This window comes from Aotus nancymaae, unplaced genomic scaffold (genome assembly GCF_030222135.1).
Source record: "Aotus nancymaae isolate 86718 unplaced genomic scaffold, 86718_ANA_hifiasm-v0.15.2.pri h1tg000011l, whole genome shotgun sequence".
Classification (NCBI taxonomy): domain Eukaryota; kingdom Metazoa; phylum Chordata; class Mammalia; order Primates; family Aotidae; genus Aotus; species Aotus nancymaae.
The window spans coordinates 10,282,384-10,288,865 of NW_026988422.1; the positions used below are offsets into that span (position 1 = coordinate 10,282,384).

Sequence of the window (6,482 nt, forward strand, 5' to 3'; positions counted from 1 at the left end):
AATGTTAATTCATTTAGATATTTTTTTTCTTTTTTGAGATGGAGTCTCACTCCATTGCCTAGGCTGGAGTGAAGTTGTGTGATCTTGGCTCACCATGGCCTCTGTCCCCCTTAGATTTTAATAAACACATATGCCACTGGCTGCCATATGGGAGACTCAGTTCTATACTCTTTCCAAGTTTTTTAACTTTGAATCATTTAAATGCATTGCCTTTTTTAGTTGTAGAACTTAATAGAATAATATTTAGATTGTATTAATCTAAATGAAATCTACCATAGAATTTAAATTGTACCAGTTAATGCTGATATATAAAAAAATTGCCGGCTGGGTGTGGTGGCTCGCGCCTATAATCCCAGCACTTTGTGAGGCTGAGGCGGGTGGATCATGAGGTCAAGAGATCGAGACCATCCTGGTCAATAAGGTGAAACCCCGTCTCTACTAAAAAATACAAAAATTAGCTGGGCATGATGGTGCGCACCTGTAATCCCAGCTACTCGGGAGGTTGAGGCAGGAGATTTTCTTGAACCCAGGAGGCGGAGGTTGCGGTGAGCCAAGATCTCACCATTGTACTCCAGTCTGGGTAACAACAGCAAAATTCTGCCTCAAAAAAAAAAAAAAAAAAGATTGCCAAGGGGTGTGTGTGTGTGTGTGTGTGTGTGTGTGTGTGCATGTGTATGTGAGTGTATGTGAATTAAGTGTGTGTGTATGTATATATATGTATGTATATATATAATTTTTTGAGTCAGAGTCTCACTCTGCCACCCAGTCTGGAGTGCAGTAGTATGAACTTGGCTCACCGCAACCTCTGCCTCCAGGGTTCAAGTGGTTCTCCTACCTAAGCTTCCTGAGTCACTGGGATTACAGGCACGCACCACCACGTCCAGCTCATTTTTGTATTTTTAGTAGAGAAAGCATTACACCATGTTGGCCAGGCTGGTCTTGAACTCCTGACCTCAAGTGATCCACCTGCCTTGGCCTCCCAAAGTGCTGAGGATTACAGGCATGAGCCAGCATGCCCAGCTGCAAAGGTATATTTTTGAGTAAAAAGAACAACATACAAACCAAAAATAGGAAACAGCTGGGGGTAGTGGCTCATTCCTATAATCCTAGCACTTTGGGAGGCTGAGGTGGGAAGATCGCTGGAGCCCAGGAGGTCGAGGCTGCAGTGAGCCATGTTTGCACCACTGCCCTCCAGCCTGAGTAATGCAGCAAACCCTGCCTCAAGAAAAATTAAAATTAAAATTAAAAAACCAAAACCTAAGCATGAGATTGGGTTTTCATGCTATTTTATGATATGTGCCTTCCTCAAAACTTGTGACGGTATCATCACATCACCTATCTGACGTGAAAAAGAAAAAATAAAACCCAGAAACTCAAACTAAAAATATTTGCAAATCTATGGCATTATGCATTGTCCTGTGCCTCCCCGAAGGACGCTGAAGCCCTACACCGCAGGGTCTGTGGATGCGACCTTATTTGGAAATAGGCTCTTCACATGTGATCCAGCTAAGCTGAGGTAATGTGGGTGAATCCTAATCCCGTGTGCCTGCCATCCTTATAAAAAGGGGATGTGTGGACAAAGACACCTGCAAAGGGAAGACAATGTCAAGACAGAGACAGGAGACCACCTACGAGCCAAGGAACTCTGGAGGCTATGAGAATCCAGGAGCGAGACCTGGGACAGAGCCTCCCTCACAGCCGTCACAGGAAAAACAAACAAACAATAAAAAATCCCTTGATTTCAGACTCCTGGCCCCCAGGACTGTGAGAATAAATCTCTGTGGTTGAAGCCACACAGTTTAGGGTAGTTTGTTAAGGCAGTGCTGGGGAATGAATGCAGATTTCTTGGGGCGTGCATCAACACTTCTGAAGGAAATTTGGGATGTGGCATGCTGGAACTTAGAGTTCATACCTTTCTCTACTCTGAATTCTTTTTTTCGAGAGACAGGGCCTCAGTCTGTCACCCAGGCTGGAGTGCAGTGGCACAAGCATGGCTCGCTGCAGCCTCCACCTCCTGGGCTCCAGCAATCCTCTTGCCTCAGTCTCCTGAGTAGCTGAGACTATAGGCACATAACACTGTGCTTAATTTTTAAAAAATGTTTTGTAGAGATGGGGTCTTGCTATGTTGTTCAGGTTTACCTGGAACTCCTAGCCTCAAGTGATCTTTCTACCTTGGCCTCCCAAAGTTCTGGAATTATAGGTATAAGAAATTGTAACTGGCTTGCCTTTTTTTTTTTTTTTTTTTTTAAGACAGAATCTTGCTCTATTGCCCAGGCTGGAGTGCAGGGTCATGATATCATCTCACTGCAACCTCCACCTCCTGGGTTCAAGTAATTCTTTTGCCTTCACCTCCCAAGTAGCTTGGCTTATAGGCTCCTACCACCACACCCAGCTAATTTTTGTATTTTTGTTACAGGCAGGGTTTCACCAGTGGGCCAGGCTGGTCTCAAACTGCTGACTTCAGGTGATCCACCCATTTCAGCCTCCCAAAATGCTACAATCGTGGCTCACTGCAACCTCTGCTCTAGGGTTCAAGCAATTCTCCTGCCTCAGCCTCCCAAGTAGCTGGGATTACAGGTTCCTGCCACCATATCCGGCTAGTTTTTGTACCTTTAGTAGAGATGGTGTTTCACCATGTTGGCCAGGCTGGTCTTGAACTCCCGACCTCAGGTGATCTGCCTGCCTCACCCTCCCAAAGTGCTAGGATAACAGGCATGAGCCACTATGCCTGGCCTACTTCTATTATTATTGCATTGTAATATATAATGAAATACTTACACAACTCACCGTAACGTAGAATCAGTGGGAGCCCTGAGCTTGTTTTCCTGAAACTAGATGGTCCCTTCTAGGGGTGACAGGAGACAGTGACATATCAACAGGCATTGGATTCTCATAAGGAGTACGCAGTCCAGCTCCTTCACATGTACTGTTTACAGTAGGGTTTGCGCTCCTATGAGACTCTAACACCGCCACTGATCTGACAGGAAGTCGAGGTCAGGGGGTGATACCAGCAATAAGGAGGGGCTGTGAAAACAGATGAAGCCTCCCTCGCCCGCCTGCTGCTCACTGCTGTGCTGCCTGTCCAGTTCCTAACAGGTGAGCTGGGCACGGTGGCTCAGGCCTGTAATCCCAGCACTTTGGTAGACTGAAGCAGCTGGATCACCTGAGGTCGGGAGTTCGAGACCAACCTGACCAACATAGAGACACCCTGTCTCTACTAGAAATACAAAAATTATCCTGGCATGGTGGCTCATACCTGTAATCCCAGCTACTTAGGAGTCTGAGGCAGGAAAGTCGCTTGAATCTGGGAGACAGAGGTTGCAGAGAGCCAAGATCACGCCATTGCATTCCAGCCTGGGCAACAAGAGAAAAACTCCATGTCAAAAAAAAAAAAAAAAAAAAGGCCGGGTGCAATGGCTCACACTTGTAATCCCAGCACTTTGGGAGAATGAGAAGGGCAAATCACCAGAAGTAAGGAGTTTGGGACCAGCCTGGCCAACATGGTGAAACCCTGTCTCTACTAAAAATACAAAAATTAGCCAGGTGTGGTGGTACATGCCTGTAATCCCAGCTACTCAGGAGGCTGAGGCAGGAGAATTGCTTGAACCTTGGAGGTGGAGGTTACATTTACCTGAGATTGCACTGCTGCACAGAGTGAGACTGACTCTGTTTCAAAAAAAAAAAAAAGAAAGAAAAAAGAAAAACAGAAACAGGCTACAGACTGGAACTGATCCATGGCCAGGAGGGTTGGGGACTCCCGCTGTAGACAAAATGTAATGATCAAATCGGGGTAACTGAGACAGTCATCACCTCAAATATTTATCTTTTGTTTTGGGAACAAGAAAATCCTTCTCTTCTACCTATCTTGAAATATTCAAATAAATTCTGATTACTGTAATTTCCCTTGTGCACTATTGATTACTGTAACTTATTCCTTCTATCTAGGCCTTCCTGTCTTTCATTCATTCTTTTTTTTAAATTATTTTTATTTATTTCTGAGACAGTCTCTCTCTTTCTGCCAGGCTACAGTGCAGTGACATGATCTCGACTCACTGCAACATCCACCTCCTGGGTGCAGGAAATTCTCCTGCCTCAGCCTCCCGAGTAGCTGGGATTACAGGTGTGCATCACCATTCCTAGGCAGGTCTCGAACTCCTGACCTCAAGCAATCTGCCCACCCAGACCTCCCAAAGTGCTGGGATTACAGGCATGAGCCACAGCACCAGGTCATTTATTCATTCTTCCATTCATTCATTCTATGAATAACTACTGCCTGGTTATCATACACCCAGCATGGTTCCAGGCTCTGGGGAAACAGCAATGAGCAAAACAAAGTTGCTGCACTCTTAATGGATCCATCATTCTAATGAGGGGGAAAGAGACAGGCGATCCATATAGAAACCATTAACACAGACAGCACATCAGGTGGAGAGTGCTATGAAGAATAAATACTAAAGCAGGTACGGCCAGGTGCGGTGGCTCACACCTGTAATGCCAGCACTTTGGGAGGCTGAGGTGAATGGATCCCTTGAGGTTAGGAGTTCAAGACCAGCCTGGCCAACATGGTGAAATGCCATCTCTACTAAAAGTACAAAAAAAAAAAAAAATGACCCAGGCGTGGTGGCACCTGCCTGTAATCCTAGCTACTCAGGAGGGTGAGGTGGGAGGATTGTTTGAACTTGGGAGGTGGAGGTTGCAGTGAGCCGACAGTGCACCACTGCACTCCAGCCAGGGGAACACAGCAGGACTCTGTCTTCAAAAATAAAGAGAAATCAGGTGCAGGTGTAGAGTGCATTAGCATGAACAGGGGTGCTGTGATGGTGGTGAAGGTGGTCAGGAAGGCCTCTCTGTCAAGGTGATAGACATGAGGGCTGAGCCTGGGGACTCCTGGGGAGAGCAGCACGGGAGGGCTCTAGGTCTTGGTCCCACTTGTGGTCCTTTTGTTTAGTTTTGTTTTGTTTTTGAGGCAAGTCTTGTTCCATCACCCAGGCTGGAGTGAAGTGGCACAATCTCGGCTCACTGCAATCTCCACCACCCGGGTTCAAGCCACCTCAGCCTCCCAAAGGGCTGAGATGGCAGGTCTGAGTCACTGTGCCTGGCCTATGCATCAACATGTTTAAATTCTTCTGAAAGCTGTGCTTTAGGAAGAGTGATCTGACAGCCATCGGAAATAAGTGACAGAATGGCAGGACAACGATCACCTCAGTGACAGGGTGGCTGTGGACATCTGCTGGCCAGCAGCAGGAAGCCACTCAGACCCTGGATTCTACCTCTACAGCCCACCTGCACCTGAACCCTCCTCCCCACATCAGTAGAAGCCTGGAACTCTCAAAACAGCAGACCTCACCAGCCAATGCCACCTTCACCAGAATGATGTGATTAATTCGTTCATGCAGAAGACAGCAGGAACCCTGAGAGAACAGGATCCAGAATGTGTGGCTTTTGATGGACAGGGTGGTAGGATCTGGGAGGCTCCACTTACCTCCCCCCCAACCCCCACACTCCTTCCCCAGTCCTGCTCAGCATAGAGACTAGAGTGACATCACCAGAAATGTAGACGCTTGGAAGGACACCAGTGACACGGAGAAGAGGAGGCCAGAGGTCCACAAGGCGCCAAGCTCCTGGCTTTGGATGCAGAGGACTCTGTCCAGAAAGGCTCCCTCCCAGCCATGGAACTTGATGGTCCTCGAGTTCCTGAGGATAGAGGTGGTGAGCTGGGCCCGCAAGTCCTTCTGCCTCATTTGCTCTCCTGGGATTGGAGGGAAGAGAGAGATGAAGACACGGCTGGTCCAGAATTCTCCCCTGCACCCTGACAACCACCCTGCAGCAAATCCCACTGATCTCACAAACTGCATCCCAAAGTTGTCTGCCTCTCTGCATCTCTGACCCTCAGTCCTGATCCATCCCCCATCATCCTGTGGCTGGACTCCTGCAGGAGCTGACCCGGGACCACAGCCCCGTGGAGGCAGCTTCTGATGCCCAGAGAACAGAGCCTGCCCCTGAGCCCGCCTGGGTGTGGCACCATCAGGAAGGCTGCCTGGAGGTGGTGTAATGCCTGAGCTACATCTTTTTTCTTTCTTTCACATTTTTGGTGGAGTTAGGGGGGGTCTCACTATGTTGCCCATGTTGGCCTCAAGCTTTTGGGCTCAAGTGACCCTCTGCCCCGGCCTCCTAAACTGCTGGGATTACAGCCTGAGCTACACCTTAAATGACCAGGAGGTGGGTGCTGGGCAGGCAGAGGATGAGGGGATGGAGCGAGGAAGAGGGAGGGGAGGCTTTGAGACAGGGAGCAGCATGACTCAGAGGACACTCAGTGTGGCCAGAGGAGTGGCTGGGCAGGGTCACTTGGCACTTTAGGGTCAGACAGGAGTTCAGGGTCTCCTGTGCTTCACCAGGGGAAGGGGCATCATCAGAAGGCAGCTGCCTGGAGAAGGTTTTCTGTTATTTTTTGAGATGGCATCTTGCTCTGTTACCAGGCTGGA

General features: G+C 48.2%; 1 pseudogene; it reads left to right on the forward strand.

Annotated features, from left to right (window-relative positions):
- Window positions 1-1,248: 1,248 nt before the first annotated feature.
- LOC135274498 (small nucleolar RNA U13) lies at window positions 1,249-1,345 on the forward strand (annotated as a pseudogene).
- Window positions 1,346-6,482: the final 5,137 nt, after the last annotated feature.